Consider the following 21,077-nt stretch of genomic DNA (forward strand, 5'->3'; position numbering starts at 1 on the left):
TTCTTCATTTTAAATTATTGACATGGAAAGCTGGTGAGATTAGAGTGATGTCTAGTCCTGCGACTAGCCAGTGCAGTAAAACAGTTTATGGAGTCTAGTTTCTTAGTCACCGATGGTTTGCTGTTACTGGTCTCGAGTTTTGTTGGTTACTTCCAATCCTCTCTTGTCCCCAGGCCCATCCCTTGATAAAACAAAAGTAGAAATACTTAACATTGCAAAATGCAAAGATTATCTTCTGCAACCGTAGAAGTGTTTTTCTTGTTGGCTTTTTTTTTTTTTTTTTTTTTTTAGTAACTAAAAACTGGATATTGAACAGATTTTAAGGAGGTTGAATCATTTTTATCCCTTCTCAGTCATAAATAATTGTATTAAGAGCATTTGGCTAGTATCAACTACCTGCTGACCACTTTTCTTGATTATGTAGTTATAAGTAGAAACTCAGGGCACATTCTTATTTAGTTTTGTTCCAGTGTGCAGATTTTAATGTATAATTTTATTCTTTCATTTTGTGGGTACCTAGCCCTTTTAATTCTGAACATGTGTTCCGACCCGTTTTACTTCACAGTATTTATGCTATTAAATGATATATTTAGAACAAAAATATTGTTAAATCTGGGGACTGTCTTTAGTACACTGTAGATGTTTTTAGATATGGAAGGAGTTTTTCCCCCTCTTTGTGCCACTTTTCTTGAGAGTACTCCAATAGCATACATATCTTTTGAAAGGGTGAGGGGATACCGTAATTGGTAAGTCAATTTTGGTAACTATAGCAAACCCATGTTTGCGGTTAGACTTTTTTAGGGGTGGGGTGGATTCTAAGTTTTTTATTTGAAAAGTTTGAATGGTATTCTCTTGTGTAAATTGATACAGAAACTTATCAACCATTTCTATGACTATATCATAAACCACAAAACTCACTGAAGCTGAATTTGTAAGTTAAATTATTTAAGTGTTTGCCTTGCCTCTGGGGCTTATTTCAAACATAGACTGAGTTTCTTTAGGTACTATAGGGTATTCAGAATAGAGGAGAAAACATTGGTCAGAGAAACAGAGAGAGTATGGGAGAGGAGGAAAATTTCTTAAAGGAAAAGCCACCTTTTAATCCTGGATGAGGTTTCTTACCATCTCAAAGGTAAATGGACAATATTTATATAAAGTCTCTCCCACTTTAGTGCTGGGAATATTTTTTTTTAATTTATTTATTTATTTTGAGAGTGAGAGAGAGAGAGAATGGAAGAGAGGTGGAGAAAGAGGGAGAGAGAGAATCCCAAGCAGGCTCCACGCTTGGCTTGGAACCCTAGATGAGGCTCAATCTCAGGACCTTGAGATCAACCTGAACCAGTATCAAGAGTCGGATTTTTTTTTTTTAATGTTTATTTATTATTGAGAGAGCATGAACAGGGGAGGGGCAGAGAGAGAGGGAGACACAGAATCGGAAGCAGGCTCCAGCCTCTGAGCTGTCAGCATAGAGCCCCACGTGGGGCTTGAACTCACAAACCACAAGATCATGACCTGAGCTGGGGCGCCTGGGTGGCGCAGTCGGTTGAGCGTCCGACTTCAGCCAGGTCACGATCTCGCGGTCCGTGAGTTCGAGCCCCGCGTCAGGCTCTGGGCTGATGGCTCAGAGCCTGGAGCCTGTTTCCGATTCTGTGTCTCCCTCTCTCTCTGCCCCTCCCCCGTTCATGCTCTGTCTCTCTCTGTCCCAAAAATAAATAAACGTTGAAAAAAAAAAAAAAAAAAGATCATGACCTGAGCTGAAGTCGGACGCTTAACCTACTGAGCCACCCAGGTGCAGTGCACCCAGTACTGGGAATGTTTTGGCAAATCTTTGTCACATGCCTGGGCTCTAGAGTATGTTGTGGGGAAAGTAAATGGAGCAATGGATACCACATTTTCTCTGATTTCTTCCTTCTCCAAGAGGAGTGTGTTAATTTTTCATTCTAGTCACTTTTTGAACATTCATTATCATTTATGCAAGTATTTTTATTTCCTTTCGCTGTCCATGATACTTACCTCTAACGCTCAACTGCAAAAAAAATTGGAGTGGCACTTATACAAGTGCCCCTTGTGTGAGTAAGAAGGAAGACGAAGAAGGCATTTTATTCCATCTGGAGTGGGAATACACACGTAACCCCTGAAAGGAGCTTCGGTTCTAAAAGATGGAGAAGAGAAAGAAAGGCAGAGTGATTAGGCTTAGCTGTACTAAGAACATTCTCAAGAAGGCCTTTAAAATAACTAGAGCCTGGGGAGACGTGATAGAATCTTAAAGAGGATCTTGTTGAGCCTTCTACTTTTAAATGAGTAAAGTGAGGCACAAAGAGATAATATAATAACACAAGGTCACTTTTTTCTTTTTTTTTTTTTTTCTTCAGTATCTGTTGTAGCCACAGAGTTCCAGGAGTTCGTCCAGATGGCCAAATTCTGTATCTTCCCTCTGTTGATTCTGCCCAGGTCCTATTAGTAGGAAGAGGCATTATATATGATATGCAGGAAGGAATTGAACAAGAACTAGTTGGAGAACTATTGCGGTGGAGCCTTCTGATTCTTTCCTTGTTTATCCCACCATGGGATAATCATTATTTCTGACAAAATCATTATTCCTTTGGTCAATTATTGTCAAAACATTTTGGGCCAAGGCTGATCAGGAGCCACCAAAGTTTAGTTAAGAATTGGAGACAGGTGGAAATCCAATAGTTGACAGCAGCAAATGAAACAAGAGAAGCATTTAGAGCCCTTAGGTACAACCTGACCTCGCATGAGACAGGGTAACCCTGTTTCCCACTCAACTTCACTAATGAAGTTTCGCTGCAGGCACTGTAACAGTGTGATGCTGCTCACTGTTCAATGCCATGCCTATTTTCTATTAGAAATAGGGTCCAGGCGCCTGGGTGACTCAGTCAGTTGAGCGTCCGACTTCAGCCCGGGTCATGGTCTTGCAGTTCGTGAGTTTGAGCCCCATGTTGGGCTCTGTGCTTACAAACAGCCCAGAGCCTGGAGCCTGCTTCGGAGTCTGTATCTCTCTCCCACTCCCCTGCTCATGCTTTGACTCTCTCTGTCTCTCAAAAATAAATAAATGTTAAAAAAAAAAAAAATAAAGAAATAGGGGCATGTTTTTCTAGAGATGGTAGAGGTTAGCTGAATCAAGATCCCTCAAGAGCCCTCTGAGCAAGAACCATCTGGTCTTTATTTGCTTGCAAACTTCAGCATAACCCATCTACCTATCCTTATTGCTTGGTTCTACTTTAAGAATTCACTTTCCACATGCTCTCACACATATAGCTTGAATACAAGTGTTTCCCTTAAGATTTTATCACCTCTTATCTGATTCCTAATGTAGCTCCATGGCATGGATGCGTACCTTTCAAATTAAGAGAAAGTAACTGGATTGTATATTGGATAGACATTCCCTCTAAGCTTGCCTTTCTTCTGACACTGAGTCTCAAGGCGTTAAACCCTGCTCAAGGCTCATCATATAGGGGTTGGGCAACACTGGCCTGAACCACAGTTAGACATTAATACCTGCATTATTAAGTATTAATAACCCACCCTCGCCCACTCTTAAAGACAATTCCCAGCATAGAGAATGTGGCTTTCCCATCAATACCAGGACCCTTTCTAGTTCTGAATACCAGCAGTATTCATGAGTAAAACAGGCGGGATTAATTTAAGACTGGAGAATTAAAAAAGAAGAGTAAACACCTTGAGAGCAGAGGAAGGGTGGAAGGATTCAGGAAGAAAGAAGGAATGTGAGGGGAAAAATACATGCTTACGAGCTGGAGCAACTCTTGACTGTTGCCTTAGGCTTGTGGTGCTAGAGTCATGATCTGAACCCACTTGATGGATATGAGTCTGACTCTAAGATCTTAGGGACTGCTCTTGAATTCAGAAGTCCAGATTTGTGGACTTTGTGCAAAATTACAAAGTAGAAGAACTCAGGAGCATGGGCAAGGAAATAGGCCACCTGTGCTCTTTCATGGTTCCTTCTTTTCTTGATTGAGAGCAAGACCAATATTCTGTTTTACTTTTCATGTGAAAAGAACAATGAGTCTTTATTTCTTTTCTAGTGCCAATGGTTTAAACGAATTGCTCTCATTTTGAGTATGAGAAATCATTTTTAACATCAGAAAATTTCAATCCCCTTCACCCCCCCACACACACATAATATATATGTTCATGTAAATTCAGTAACTTCAAAGTCAGTTAAGTTGCTTGGCTAATAGGAAAATAAAGATTTATCTACTTTTAGATTTAATAGAGGGAAAATGATAAAGCAAATTAAACTGTAAAGTTCTTCAACATCAGTAAGTTTCACACAGCTGCAGGGATAACTTGACGAAAGGACATGTTCAGCCAGATGGCCTGTGCTGGCCTCCTTCCCATTCCTGCAAAAGATACGTTATTCACTCCCAGGGTAGCTCAGGGAAAGAGCTGATTATGGAATTAAAACAACCAATGTCCAATTAACCCCTGTTTTGGTCAATGTTTCCTACGCAGTTTGGATAATTGGCATACTTTAGTTCCGTCAAGGGAGGCAGCTGGTTTATTGGTTAGTTCAAGCTCATGGGAATAAGAAATTTGAAATTCTCTTATCAGCTCTGCCCCTACAAACTTTAAGTATGACCTTGGACAACTTATTTACCTCTTTGTGTCATTAAATCTCCCCATTTGAAAATTGGAGATCCATGTTTCTCCAAGACCATACACGAAGCAGAGTCACGGTAGGAAAAGTAAGGGCGAGTATTAATATTTGCAGAGGTCTTTAAGACTGTAGATACAAAGGTGAAGTTTGTGTCCTATAGTATTACTATAATATCTTAAGGATGCTGTGATTGCACAGAACAGAAGGCCACTGAACAGCGCTCAAGCACGGGGCATTCATTCATTATAGAGACATGCCAGAGGCTCCACAGGAGCCTAGTGACGAGTGCATGGCCCCTTGTTGAAACTGGAAAACCATTCAGCAGCTTGTGTCTCTTCTTTCTTCCTTTTGCTTTCCTCGTCTTTGCTTCTCTGACTGTGCCTACTTCATTCTTTCCTTTCAACATACTAAGTCCTTGGTATTCTAATCTCTGCATTGTGGCCTCATTAAAGCAACCCAAAGTGAAGGTTTTCCATCTCCTTGAATTTTAGATCCCAGAAGAAGAAAGGAATTGATGCCGTGTAGTTGGGTTCCTGACGTTCCCACACTTCCCTGTGGCTAGTGGACTGGGAACAGATTCTTTAAGAAAAAAGGTCTCGGAAAGAAAGAAATGATAGGCATCTTTTGTACCTAAAATTACTCTTTGGTTTATGGGAACATGTCTTATAAAATTATAAAAGTAAAGAATTAATTAGCTAGGTATTTAAAATATTTTATGGATAAAAAGTTGTGTTTTTTTTGTTTTGTTTTTTTCTGGGATATTTGGAGTATATGTTAAAGCATTCAACAGATAATCTATCAGATAATCTATTATCAACAGATGATCTGTTAATAGACCTAATCTATCAAGTCTGGGATTATAAACGCAAAAGACAGCCCCAGTTCTCAAGAAGCTTTGTGTGTAGTGACCGGCAAATGAAGATTTTTTTTTTCTTTTTACAAAAGTCTGTTGCCATGGCCATGGCTAGTAGAATAGTTAACATTAATCGAGTGCTTAGAAAATGCCAGATGTTCTACTAAATGTTTTACATACATATTTCATTTAAGGCAATAACTTTATGAGGTGGACACTATGATTTCTATTTTACAGCTAAAGGTACTGAGCCCCAGGATGGATAGGTAACTGACCAAAGTCACTTACTGATGAATTACAGAGTCAGGAATCCACAGACTGTTCTCTGAACCACTGTGCTTGGTGGTCTTTCTAATAAAAACAAAGAGACTTAGGACAACCGAGATAAGATTTTGAAGTGGAAAAAATAAGCCAAAGTTCTAAGAGTGCTATAAGAGCATTTGTCTTACCAGATGTTTCCAAATTCACTTTTGTTCTATACTCTGTGGCAGCTTAACATACTACTAGGCAAGGCTAGAACTGAGAAGACCCTGCTTGGGTTTGGATAAGCTACTTAATTTGCAGTTTAAATAATCATTCAATTACTCTTAGCTTGAGTACCTTTTTTGTTAAAATGTGAATGAGGATAATATAATATTAACCAACCCCATGAAGAAAAACAAAGAAAATGCATCTTGGTATTTCATTTAAGGAGGAGGTATGGTTTAGAGCACTGGGGGAAAAGCAGGGCCTTTGTAGTTACAGTAAACTCTGTAGGAGTCAATAGTTTGTGGCAATACACTGCTTTGGCCAGTCAGGAATTTGTGAAGAATTGCATCTTTGCAGCACCCACCACAGACTGGAGCCCTGGAACATTCATCTTCTCTTGTTTGCCCTTTGCTAGCCCCCTGTCAACAGTGGAATTTAACTATCTTATCTAGACCTTAACAAGGTGATAGACTTAGTCAGTGGAATATGGCAGCTATCTTCTAGTGTTTGAAGGATAATTGAAGGATTAGCCTGGTTTTCTGAGGCCTCTAAAAGACCAGCCATCAGACTAAAAGGAGATAGATTATAGCAAGGAAGAATTTTATGGGAGTGCAGTTGTGCAAATGTGGAAGGAGTTCTCTAAATAATGGATAACCTTTACTGAGTGCCTGCTTTGTACCCAGGCACTGTGCTAAGCACTATATGAACATTGTCACATTTATCTCTCACAGAGGCTCTGTGACAAAGGTACTGGTTTTTATACATTTGTATATAAAACTTTCAAGAGTAGTTAACTTACTTGCTCAAGGTCAAACAGTTTACCAACTATTTGGTAAGAACAGTTGGAAGAGTTAGAAATTGAACCCAGAGCTCTCTGATTCCAAAAGATACTGTGTTGGATGACAATCCATGGTCACTAGAGGTCTTCAGGAAAAAAACAAAAACAAAAGAACAAAAAAAACTAGACAATCAGAGTTAGCAAAAAGGTTATAAAGGGGTTTAAGCATTCTGTGGGAACGATTGGTTAGGCAGATGACCTTTCGCCTCTCTTTTAAACTTTAAATTCTATGATCCAGTTGTGTTTATAGAAACAATTTGCAAGACATACTGTTAGGAAAATGATGGCCGATGGTAGAATCATCGTAAGAAAATAGCTTTCTCTTTCTAACCATTTGCTCCTCTGCCAATTTTATACAAGCTCTATAAATTTGTTTTCCTATGATGTTTGTCACTTTAGCTTTAAAAAGAAGTGATTGGTCTAGGCGAATAAAGTGTCAGGAAAAAAAAATTATAATAAATGTCAAGGAAATTTGATGAGAAAGTTCAGTATCTTTAAAAGAAATGACTAAATAGTTTTTGATTTGTTTTGTTTTTAATTAAAGAGTACTTACTTGTACATTTTAGAAAACTCAGATTTTCAAAATCTTACCCATCTACATCAAAGTTAGATTTTTTTTTTTTTTTCAACGTTTATTTATTTTTGGGACAGAGAGAGACAGAGCATGAACGGGGGAGGGGCAGAGAGAGAGGGAGACACAGAATCGGAAACAGGCTCCAGGCTCTGAGCCATCAGCCCAGAGCCCGACGCGGGGCTCGAACTCACGGACCGCGAGATCGTGACCTGGCTGAAGTCGGACGCTTAACCGACTGCGCCACCCAGGCGCCCCCAAAGTTAGATATTTTTTTAGACCTACATGACTTCTTCGCTTCCTCAGAGCCGGGAAACATTATTTCGGTTTGATACCATGCCACGTGGCAAGAAGAGACCTAAAGCTTACCCCTTCAGCATGGCTCAGAGGAGCGACTGTCATAATTTTATATTGCCACTAACAGAAACATTGCAGGTAGGGTGAAGGGTAGAAAAGGCAGAGCAGGGGACACCTGAGTGCCTCAGTTGGTTAAGCATCCGACTCTTGGTTTTGGCTCAGCTCACGATCTCATGGTTTGTGAATTCAAGCCTCGCATGGGACTCGGTGCTGACATTGCAGAGCCTGCTTGGGATTCTCTCCCCCCCCCCCCTTTCTCTGACCCCCTTCTCCTCACTCTCTATCCCTTTCTCTCTCAAAATAAATAAATAAACATTTAAAAGAAGAAAGAAAAGGCATAGCAATGACACACTGACTCTTCTTGCATCAGTGTTCAAGACCTGCTTGGATAATATTTGTTTTTATTGACTTGGTTTTTAGTTTTTCATGTTCAAGTCCTTAAACAACTATTTGATTATGTTTACATACTCTCATTGAGTCACTTCATGGTAGGATATTGTTTTTATTTAGCCAGACACAGTGAAAACTCACACTTAAAGCATTTTAAGTTCACATGAAAAAGATTATCCTGAGAATAGTTTTCACCAATTTGATTTAATATTTATCACATAATTTAAAGGGTTCAAGTTCTTTACTATATGGTGATATATGCTGCAGTGATTGGTTTTTAAAATGGGTATAGGGAAACAGTTTCTCAATTGTGGTCGACACAGTAAAAGTTATTTCACAAAGCTTTTCTTTCCCCATTTTACCATAACTATTTTTTAGGATGAATTTGATTTGTCTAGTTTTGGGGAATAAATCTTTCAATGTATTAACTTCATTGCTTAACACATGCCCATCATATGAAAATTTAACAAAGTAATGTTTTAATGTTAAATAGATTTGATTCAGTTTTCTATAGGATGAGTAGTTTGAGAAAGAAAAATGATAAAAAGTTGTATGATACCAGTATTCTGAAACATTTATCCATTCTAGATATAGTCTGTGGGCATATTAGTTCTTATAAACCTTGACTGGGAAGACACTAATTAAAGGAAATTCAATGACTATGATCATTTTTTTTTTTATGTCAACAGATGTTGAAAATGATCTTATGAAAACTAAAATCTTCTAGATATATATGTATCTCTAAAATGTTTAAATGTTGTGTTTTTCTTTTAAAAAAAATTTTTTTTAACGTTTATTACTGAGAGACAGAGACAGAGCGTGAGCAGGGGAGGGGCAGAGAGAGAGAGGGAGACACAGAATCTGAAGCAGGCTCCAGGCTTCAGGCTCCAAGCTGTCAGCACAGAGCCTGACGCGGGGCTTGAACTCACAAACCGCAAGATCATGACCTGAGCCGAAGTCGGACATTTAACCAACTGAGCCACCCAGGTGCCCCTAAATGTTGTGTTTTTCTAACAGAATGCTAGTCACACTGTCTTCCAAACAGAGAAAAATATTTTATTACTCTTTAATTTTATGATTTTTTTGTTAGTTTATATTCAGGGTGGGGGGGGGCACAAAAAAGAGATAAATTGAATTTGAAACTAAACATTATAAATAGCTTTATCATATCATGTTAAATCTTAAGATACCTTAGAATTTATGGTAGCTCACCCCTCATTTTACAGACTCAGTCTCTAAGAGGTTGACTTTTTTGCATGTTCCATTGGGAATGCTACCTCTGCCAGGTACTGAGATGTAAGGATGACAAAGACATAGTCCTTGCCTATCAGGAACTTACCCTCTCTTTGAGGGCCAGGCATAAACAAACCAAAATACATTATGATGAGATGATTGGAAGATCTACTGAGTTCTGTGGAGCTCCAGAGATGAAAACTATCGTCAGCCTGTGGAGGTGAGGGAAGGTGTCCAAGGAAGGGGTGAGTCCTCAGCTGAGGCTTATAGGATAAAAGACATGTCTTAATCCTTTAGCTTGGTTGTAGGCAGTTGGGGCTTATTTTATGATTGAGAAATGCATTATATGATGATGCATTTTTCAGTCTGATATATTTCACCAAATAATGATTATAGGGACTGTGTTGGGGAAAGGGCACTGAGCAGAATGTTCTTTACTTTTTGTACATTATTGTTCCTACTCTTATGTCTTTTTCAAGTGTAATGACAAGAATTTAAATGTAAAACAAATTATTCATTTTATAGAAATGCTATCATCAAAAGCACAATAAGGACCAAAACAACAAAGCAAAATACAAACAGTAGGAAATATTTATATAAGGATTTCAGTAATTGATGTTAGAATCGAACAAACTACTAAGCATAGAAGTGATGGATATAGTATATATATGCCGTTCCACATAAATGCTATTCTATCAAAAAAAAAGATGTATATGATAGATTGAGGGTCTCATAAAGCCAGAGTGTGTAATTATTTTTTATTAAGTAATGCTAATGGAAGACAGTAGTGGTTACTTTTAATGGTCTTAATTGCTCAAGTGAAAGTTGTTCTGAAATGTTTCTGTCCAGTGAGTGAGGTCAGAAAAGCCCTGACTTCTGTTACTGCTGCTCTTCTTGTTTCTTTGCCAGCTCATAGGAGCCTCTGCTAAAGCATCCTTACTACCCCCACCCCCACCTCGGTCTGTGTCTGTGTCTGACTGTCAGGTGCCCTGGCAAGGGCCACATGCAGGCTGTCCCTGCTGCATGGACTGAACACACCAGAGACTTGGACAGCAGCAATGCTGGGGCTCAAATTGGCAGCTACTGCCTATAGTTACTGAGATTATTCCTACAAACATTTGCTTACGTGTATGGATGAGCAAAAGAGAGGTCAGAGGAAAGTATGGGTGGCAATTTCTTCAATAAAAATGAAACCTTCAATAAAAATGAAACTTAAAATGAATAGCCTATTGATGGATGGTATGCCAGTAGCTTTATCTTCCTAGTTGAAGAACGTATTTTAATGTTACCCTTTAATATTTAAAGACATAGAAATTCTCCAGGTACATTGTACATGTTCTTGTTTTTGTTTATTAATCCCCTGGGGTGGGACCCTGTCAGGTTTATTGACTTCTTCTCTTTGCAGATATCGTCATTATGTCTGTCTTCCCAGGGATTGTGTCTGTAGTGATGTTTCTCTGCCTCAAGCTGACTAAAACCTTCAATCTGGAAAGCTTTGTATTCTGGGCCAATACAAGCAAGAATGATGTCATGATGTTTTCCATTTCTGGAAAATCAAGTCAGAGTTCATGGACCATTCAAAGCAAAGTAACACTTTTACCAGGCAGCACACAAAGGAGAATGTTAATTGATTAACTGATTAATTGATTAAAAAGCGATTCCTGCAAATAGACTTTAATAGTGTATTTTATAAGGAATTCTGTTAGTTTTAAAATAAAATAAATTGTCAGTGGATTTTCTGATCAACTTTTGATATACAAATTAGTGTCCACTACTAGTAATTTTTCTATACCCACAGTTTTTTTCTCCTGGTAAAGGATGGTCCACTTTTTGTGGCATTTAATTTGATACATATTTCTTTCTTTTTACTTTGTTACCTAGAAACCCCAGTCTTCCTAATATAGTACAATTCTCATACTTTCATTTAAACCTATTTAATTCTCAAAATAATTTGCAAAATGAAAATCTGGTCATTGAGAACATTTGCATGTACATATATCTTGATTGGCAAATTATATAAAGCCGTAGCAGGTGATATTTGATTTAACAAGGAAGGCTTTTCTATTATAAATTTACCCCAACAGCATGATGTATCCTTAAAAATGATGATTTCTTCACCAGAACACTTTCAGTAAGAACATTTATCACATAATTTTTGGTTCATAAATATAATTTAAAATTAATTCAATATCTTATTTGAACAACTAAAACAAAAGCATGGTTTTGTTAGATAATTGCCCTGTTCAATAATATAATTTCATTAAGAATCACTTTTGTTGCTGTTGTTGATGACAAAACTTTCTTCTTCTATGTATAATTTAGAAACTGTCATGGAAAGCTATGGTTATATTATAAAATTTTCCTGGTTGAACCAATTTTTAGCCATTAAATCTGTGTATTTGGGAAGAAGTGGCCCAAGATATTCAGGAATACGCAATTAATTTCCATTTCAGCTGGTACAAAGACATGGAGGTGTGGGGGAACATGGGATGATTCAGGAACCTGCAAGTGAAATTAATTTCAAATTGTCACATTGCAAAGATCAGTAGTAGCAAATTAATATGAAAGCATACATATACATACACACACATAAAAACTTATGATTCTGAATTACACGTACACAAGTTTCTTCTCTTGTTCTGTGATCAATGCAACATTTTAGCAGAATATGCTTTATAACAAAATGTACATGAAGATCTTGTCTTCAAAGATGGGAAACATTTTTAAAACAGAGTGTACCCTATGAGTAAATGCAGACTATCTGGTAAGTGTACTAAAAACTCCAGGAGCTTTGATCAATTGCCAGCTGTTATATCCGTTCTGTTGGTAATCTTTCTTACTGATCTGTGACCTTGACCTTGTGCTTGTATCTGTATGTCAGATCTATTTTAGGGATGGGGAGACCATAGTTGAATTTAATAGAATTTATACTCCAATCTCAAAGAGTGTCCCAGTATGTATGTATGGTATGTATGTATGTATGTATGTATGTATGTATGTATGTATGTTTATAAACTATACTATAAACTATAAACACTCAATTCCAGAAGAAAGCACCATTTTCCATTATATTTTATATTTTGATAGAGTTTGGAAGATATGCTTTTGAAAACTGATAGAAAGAACCAGTTATTTTGAACAGCTATTGAAAAAGGTTAGGAGAACCTATACTCTCTGTTTGTTTTATACTTAAACCCCCCTTTTTTTTTCACTTTTACATGCTACCAAAATAATTTGTTAGTGATTATTTTGTGTTTCTTCAAAGAAGCTGTTTTTTATTCAAGAATAGTAGGAGGCAGTGAGAGACATTAATATTAATGCTAAATAAATAATTATGTATTTATCATATAATGTTTACCTTCTGGATTTTTAACAGTTGTAGTTAGAATTAATTTTCGTTAATGATATTCTAGTTTTCCGTGTTTTCAAGAAAATGCAACACAGTATCCAGGAAAATATTACATTTTTGGAATAGAAATTGTTTGGCAGTTAAGCTCTTTCTCTAGCTCCTGTGATTCGTGGGCCTTTTTTTTTTTTTTGCTTCAAATCTTAATTTTGATTTAAGATTAATTTTTTTAATGAATTGTAAAGGCAGAGTGAAATAGTGGCTTTTATCGAATTTGCTTCATAAACATAAGCCTTCTCATAATTCAGAACAATGAAGCTCTTTCTTTTGCTATATCAGTTATAGGAGATATTTGTTTCTGTCACCAGGACAATAATTGTCCTCTCTCTCATATGCTTTTATCTGCCACCAAGGATCCTGAATCTTTATTATTGCATTTTATTCAGTATGTAGTCATTGTGAGATCAGCAAAAGCTCCGGTTTGGACATAAGCTCATTTTTAGCTTTGAAGTAACATCTGTTTGAAATTCTGTGGCCCCCTTAAAGAAAGTAATGAAGATAAATAATTTGGGGCGATTGGATGGGGAGGTTGTATAGCTATTACAAAATCATTTCCTTCCCCCAGAATTCACTGAAAAGACTATGACACATATTGGTCAGGACTGTTTCCACAACTTTATGATAGCATTATCAACTTTCTGGTTAACATGCTTGTCCTTTTTATCAGCTACAATTTGATAAATTACTTGGAGTCATAGAAATAAAATTTTAGGGTTGAAGAGGTCCTCACATACACATGTCTTTATATTGAACACTTGAGTCAGGCAAACATTGGCGTGTCCTAGTGAGTCTCATTTAATAGAGAATGTGAATGACACAATTTTACTCCTATGGAAGCAGCTGACAGCAAGTTAAAGCTGATGGACCTCGAAGTCAGGAGCAAATTTGGCCTTGGGCAAAAATATGTAAGTCCCTCAGGTTGCAATGGAGAGCAATCTGGGCCGCTGTTTTACTCACACAGTGTCACTGGCTTCTGTTACCAACCTTTGAAGACTATTTACTATTTAAATTGAGAACCCCTGGGAGAGGGCAAGAAGCTCTTCTGTTCTATAATGTTGAGGCCCTCAGTTGAGCAAAATGTTTTCAGATAAGTTTATTTTCTTGGCACCCATCAAATTGTACAACCACACATCCGTCTTTGCACAAAGATAATACTACAAAGAAAGTTACTGTCTCAGAATTCAAATTGTATCAAAGGACATTAATACCTATTCCTTTTTTCTCAATAGATTAGAAATGTATTCTAATAAATTTCAGTCATCCTTTCTTATCATGTCCTTATTATTCCCTGCTTGAAATGACAACAATTGAATGTGGGGTTTTTTCCTTAAATTTTTTTCAAAAACCAACTTTTCTTTTTTCCCTTTTCTGTCATTTATTCTGCTTCTGTTGTAGTGGTGATCAGTCTTTTAGACTGAGTTACTGAAACTAAATCTAAATTTAATAACTAGTTTCCATTTATATATAAGACAGTTTTATTTATTTATTTTTTAATTTTTTTTAATGTTTATTTTAGAGAGAGAGAGTGTGATCAAGGGAGGGGCAGAGAGAGAGGGAGACACAGAACTCAAAGCAGGCTCCAGGCTCCGAGCGGTCAGTACAGAGCCCGACGCAGTGCTCAAATTCACCAACGCGAGTGAGATAATGACCTGAGCCGAAGTTGGGCCCTTTAACCGACTGAGACACCCAGATGCCCCTATATGTAAGACAATTGTAAAGTGGAATAAAGCAATAGTTATGATAATTAAAAGAATAGCAAATGATATTTATAATTTTTTTAGACACAATAACTCCATTTTTCAAATGTTTACAAATACTTAGAATTCTTTTGTTTTTCCAGCTTGAGAAGTAGTTGACATATGTCACTGTAATTTTACAGCACAGTGACTTGATTTTCATATATTGTGGAATGAATACTACCATACATTTAGCTGACTTCCATTTTCTCATATAAATACAATTTTTAAAAAAAGGAAAAAAACCTCATTATGAGAACTCTTAGGATTTACTCTCTTAACAACTTTCCTATATGTCATACAGCAGTGCTAGCTCTAGCCATCATGCTGTGTGTTACATCCCAAGGACTTATTTATCTTTTAACAGGAAGCCTGTATCTTTTGACCGCCTTCCTCCCATCTCCCCTCCCCCCAACTCTCTGCCTCTGGTAATGATAAGCGATAAGTGTGATCTCTTTGAGTTGGCTATTTTGTTTTGTTTTTGTTTTGGATTTTCCATATAAGTGTTACCATATATGGTATCTGCCTTTCTCTGTCTGACTTATTATTTCACTGAGGATAATGCCTCAAAGGCCATCTATGTTGTCACAAATGGTAAGATTTCCTTGTTTTTTAATGGCTGAATGATATGCCATCATGTGTATTTGTGTTTGTGTGTGTGTGTGTGTGTGTGTGTGTGTGCGTGTGTGTATTTCACAGCTACTTTGTTCATTCATCCATCCATGGACACTTAGCTTATTTCCATGTCTTGGCTTTTGTTAATAATACTGCTAGGAATAAGGGGATGCAGATATATTTTCAAATTAGTATTTTCATTGGCTTTGGAAATATTCTCAGCAGTACAATTGCCAAATCATATGATTGGTCTATTTTTAATTTTTGAGGAACCTCCATACTGTTTTCCATAGTGGCTGTACCAGTTTAAATCCCACCAAAAGTGCACAAGGACTTTTTTTCTCTGCATCGATATTAGCATTTGCTATGTCTTGTCTCTTGATGGTGGTCATTCTAACAGGCATGAGGTGATAGCCCATTGTAATTTTAATTTGCATTTCCCTAATGACTACTGATACTGAGCATATTTTCACATACCTGTTGGCTCTCTGTATATCTCTGGAGAAATGTCACTTCAGGTCCTTTGCCCTTTTTAAAAATGATTTATTTGCCGTTTTTGCTATTAAGTTGTATGAGTTCTTTATAATTTTTGGTTATTAACCCTTATCAGATATATGGCTTGTAAATATCTTTTCCCATTCCATCAGTTGTCTTTTCACTCTGTCGATGATTTATTTTGCTGTGCAGAAGCTTTTTAGTTTGATGTAGTATACTTATTTTTTATTTTATTGTTTGTGCTTTATTTTATTGCTAAGTGTTGTATCCTAAAACTCATTACCAAGACCCACATCAGGGAGCTTTATTCCTATGTTTTCTTCTAGGAATTTCATGATTTCAGATCATATATTTAAGTCTTTAATACATTTTGAGTTAATTTTGGGGAGTGGTAAAATATATGAGTCCAGGTTTATTCTTTTACATGTTATCCAATTATCCCCATACCATTAATTGAAAAGGCTGTCTTTTCTCCATTCAGTATTTTTGGCTCCGTTGTCAAAATATTAGTTGATCGTATATGCTTGAGTTTATTTTGGGGTTCTTTCTTCTGTCCCATTGGCCTGTTTGTTTTTATGCTAATACAAGCTATTTTGATGAGTGTAGCTTTATAGTATAGGTTGAAATCAAAAAGTGTGATGCCTCCTGCTTCTTTATTCTACTTTCCTAGGATAGATATAGATATAGATATAGATATAGATATAGATATATATATATATTTTTTTTTTACTATTTGGTATCTTTTGTGGTTTCATATAAATTTTAAGAGTGTTTTTTATTCTTCTATGAAAAAATTCCATTGGAATCTTGATAGGAATGGCATTAAGTTGATGGCTTTTGGTAGCGTTGACATTTTAGCAGTATTAATTGTTCCAGTCCGTGAACACAGGATACCTTTCCATTTATTTGTGTCTTCTTCCTTTTCTTTCATGAGTGTCTTGTAGTTTTCAGAGGAGAGATCATTCACTTCCTTAAATTTATTTCTAACTATTTTGTGACATTATAAATAGGATCGATTTCTTTTTCAGAAAATTCATTGCTAGTGTATAGAAATGCTGCTGATTTTCGTCGGTTAATTTTGTATCTTGCAATTTTTACTGAACTTATTGATTACATCTAACAGTTTTTTGCTTGGTTGAATCTTTAGGATTTTCTATGTATAAAATCATTATAAATAGAGAAAGTTTTTACTTCTTTCTTTCTAATTCTGACACCTTTTATTTCTTTTTCTTGCCTAATTGCTCTACCTAGGACTAATACCATTTTAATAGGAGTGGTGAGATTGGACATCCTTGCCTTGCTCCTGATCTCAAAGCAAAAACTTTTAACTTTTCACCATTGAGTGTGCTGTTAGCTGTGGGTTTGTCATATAATGGCCTTTACTATGTTGAGATGTTTCTTCTATGCCTATTTTTAACGAGTAGATGTTGAATTTTGTCAAATGCTTTTTCTGCATCCAGTGAGATGGTCATGATAATTTCATTCCATTAATGTGATGTATCACATTGATTGCTTTGCTGGTGTTGAACCACCCATGCATCTCTGGGATTAGTCCCATTTGATCATGGTGAATGATTCTTTTAATAAGCTGCCGAATTTGGTTTACTAGTATCTTACTGAAAATTTTTGTATCTATACTCATCATATATAATTCATCATTGTAGTTTTTTTTTTGTTTGTTTGTCTGGTAGTGACCTTCTTCTGGTTTTGGTATCAGGGTAATGCTGACCTCATAAAATGAGTTTGGCAGTGTTCACTCATCTTTGACTTTTTGGAAGGGTTTGATAAGGATTGGTGTTAATTTTTCAAATGTTCCGTGAAATTCTGGTTCTGGGCTTTTTCTTCATTGGGAGATATTTTAGCACTAATTTGATCGCCGTACTAGTAATTGGTCTATTCAGATTTTCTATTTTTTTCCTGATTCAGTCTTTGGAAGTTGTATGTTTCTAGGAATATTTCCATTTCGTATAGGTTGTCAAGTTTGTTGGGAGTATAGTTGTTCATAGTAACCTCTTATGATCGTTTTCGTTTCTGTGGTATTGATATTGGTAGTATTTCCTTTTTCAGTTACAGTTTTGTTGACTTGGTTAAAAAATAACTTTCAATTTATAATAGGGGATTCACTGTAATCTTGACTTTTTAAAGAAGCCCCAGAACCCTTATCTGAAATGTTACTTTTTCTTTCTTGTTCTGTGAAATTAAGTGTTGAGTGCCACATATTACAACTTTTCATAGGCCACTGGTTTGGAAAGCCTAATCTTACACATTTGGATAAAATGTTTGGTGTTACATCCTCCTGATAAATTTTTCTTGGATTTTGTTTCCTTTCAACTTTTAAAACTTTTTTTCAAGGCCTCACCTTAGAGAACACCAAGAATTTTCTGAATTATTTACCTCAGTTTGTATTGTTTTAATAAAAGGTTCAATAATTAGGACTTTGGAATCTTCTTAAAACTTCGATATTTTTCTTCTAATCCTTAGTGAAACATCTTAATATTTTTCTTAGCCTTTTGTATAAAAAGCATCCCTAAAATAATCTACAGTGAATTTAGGTAATGTTATCCAATAGGAGTTATTCTTGAATGTCACAAATAAGTAGACTTTGAGTTAATTTTACATTTTGAGGAACCAGAGCCAAAAATTGAAATGCTTATTAAAGTGGCATTGGAGAAATACGTTTAAATTCAGCAAACTGGTATTACTTGCTAATGCAAAATAAATTAGAAGAGATTTCACAGAAACAATTGGAAGTCATGAAGTGTTCACTAGACATAATTTAACCACAATACAAAGTAACTTCATGGATGTTTAGTCATTGAAATGTGTTTTTAATGGAGAGTTTAATGACAAGTAAGATACTGTATCCTTTCCTTAAAAACAGCTGGAGGAAGACCTTTCTCATTGTTTATGTGTTGTCAACCAAAAGTAGTCCCACATATAAGAATTCTATTAGATTCATCCTTCATTTATCCAAATAAAATTTTATTTTGCCATTTTCAAAAGTTAAAAATTCAGATTTTCCCTTTGCTTAATAAGCCATTTCCAAATAGAAAGTACAAAACACATTTCAATGAAATTAGTTTAACTTCCTCAAAGATCAATATAATACCCATTTGGGAATGGTTAATGTGCAAATTATTTACAACTATCTTATTGATTAAAACTCTAAAAAAAGTTAGACTTCAACATAATTTCATATTTTTCAGGTACTTAAAAATGTAGCTTTTTAAAAATACTCTCTGAATTCAAGCATTTTACTAGATATTTAAATAAGCTAGTCTGTGTGTTGAAGCTTGGATCTTTCTCCAAATCTGTGCATATGGTCAAGATTCCATGGAATTCTTTCACAGTTTAGTTTGATTTTATTGTTTTTTTAAATCTAGCAATTTTTTTTTTAACTGTAGGCTAGTTAGAGCAGTGAAAAGTCAATTTTATGAAATTTAAAAGGTTTTTATTCTTATAAACAATTTTAAATTAATAAAAGGAAGATTCAGTTTATAATTTTAACATTGTGAAGTAGTTGTACATGAATTTTATTAAATTGCCATGAAATACATTAATCCTTGATATATTCTCAGGCAGCATTCTTCGAAACACGTAATGTTAGTTTTTTAGTTGTTTTTTTTTTAATGTTTTATTTATTTTTTTGAGAGAAAGAAATAGCAAGCAGGGAGGGGCAGAGAGAGAGAGGGAGATAGAATCAGCAGGCTCCACGGTGTCAGTGCAGAGCCTATCATGGGACTCGAACCCATAAACCATGAGATTATTACCTGAGCTGAAATCAAGAGTCAGATGCTTAACCCACTGAGCCACCCAGGCACCACAAATCTGGTTTTAGATTTTGAAGCTTTTTTTTTTTTTTAATATTTCTAAGTAGTAGCAAGGAGTATATGGCTTTTATTCGTTTTTAAAGTTTTAATGAATGTATTTTTAATAGGAAAGAACAGTGTTATATTGCTATTACTATATATGTCTATTAGACATATTATACTTTATGACATATACTATATATGTCTATTAGACATGCTATATTGCTATTACTATATATGTCTATTGGAACCTTTTATAAATCAAAGATACATTATTGGAACTTTAGTGATCTTAATTTTCCTATATCTATGTATATTTTCCATTTTCTGATCTTGAGAATTGATTCATTATTTCCAATTGTGCCAAATAAAGACTAAATAATAAGCCAAGGGAAAATAATAGAAGTGCCTAGAAGGATGATGCAATAATGAAATAAGTCATCACTGTATTATCTTCAGTTTCCTTATTGCATAGCCCATTAATTCTATATCATTTCTCATGAATGTTTAAAAAGAAAAGTCTGGAGACACTGTCTTTGTAGTCTTCTTCTTCTGTTTTAAGTTTTTAGGAAACACAATAGAGAATTCAGTATTTTTCCTTCCCATCTATAATGTGAAAGAAAAGAAAGTTGGCATAGGAAAATGCTTCAATTAGATGAATCAGAGGATGGCTGCAAAGAGAATGATAGTTGTACTCTAGACATGAATGATGATGGTGACATTGAGTGCACAGGCAGCATCACTGACTGTTGTCTTCAGAGGACAACATCCTAAATGAATTTTCTCAGACTCAAGAATCGATGAGTGAACAATATATATAGTTCAACAGTATGGTTCTCATTTTCCCAGGTTTATTGAGATATAATTGACATATAACATTGTGAAGGTTTAAGGTGTACAACGTGATGATTTGATATGCACATATATTGCAAAATGATTATCATAGTAAAGTTAGTTAATACATCTGTCACCTCACATTGTTCCCATAGCAGTATATTTCTAAAGACAAAAAGGAAATAGGGTACTTCCGTCTAGTCAGCTATTCAATAAGAAGGACTTTGTCACTCACTATTTCGTGACAAGAACCTCAGCTGCCCTGTTTTGCTCAAAGGATGCATGGCAGTACTCTTTCTTCTCTTATCATGTTGGCGCACCAAAATTTATTTGAAATGGTTCATAAGTGGACAATTATTGAAGGCTGGTATGTAAGAAAAGAGATTAGAAGAAAATAGATGATGTGGAAATGAGATAATCCATTGATTAATCGTTGAAATTGGCGTTAGAAAATCTAAAAATAAAATACATATTTTGCAGTTTATGGAACAAGGAAGATGTCTGTCCTCTCTTCAGCATAATTATGAGCTACCGAAGTTTTCCAAAGTAACACATTTTGATTTATACAGGTACAGAGAGCAGACCCAGAAGTGATAACGCCCGCCTCCTAGACATGTATTTGAAATCTGGAATTGATGTTTACAAGATATTTCCAAGTTCATGCATGACAGTTAACAAGCTGTCAGTTGCCCATGTGGATATGTTGTCTTTCAAAACCAGGAAGATATGGAATTAAGAATGGGTTGGCTATGTGTAAATTCTTATTTAAAATTATAATGGATTTGTTTTTTATTATCTCTTCGTTCTTACTTTGTTATTTATAAATTGACTTA

General features: G+C 35.6%; 1 protein-coding gene and 1 long non-coding RNA gene across 3 annotated transcripts in view; one reads left to right on the forward strand and one right to left on the reverse strand.

The window, feature by feature from the left end:
- NRIP1 (nuclear receptor interacting protein 1) overlaps window positions 1–21,077 on the forward strand; it is a 100,175-nt gene that overhangs the window by 70,233 nt on the left and 8,865 nt on the right. The window lies entirely within an intron of this gene.
- LOC123610707 lies at window positions 5,370–5,548 on the reverse strand. Its single transcript, XR_006718260.1, has 2 exons — window positions 5,477–5,548; window positions 5,370–5,446 (listed from the first exon to the last, which is right to left on the reverse strand). It is a non-coding gene; the product is annotated as an uncharacterized LOC123610707 (long non-coding RNA).

This window comes from Leopardus geoffroyi, chromosome C2 (genome assembly GCF_018350155.1).
Source record: "Leopardus geoffroyi isolate Oge1 chromosome C2, O.geoffroyi_Oge1_pat1.0, whole genome shotgun sequence".
NCBI lineage: Eukaryota > Metazoa > Chordata > Mammalia > Carnivora > Felidae > Leopardus > Leopardus geoffroyi.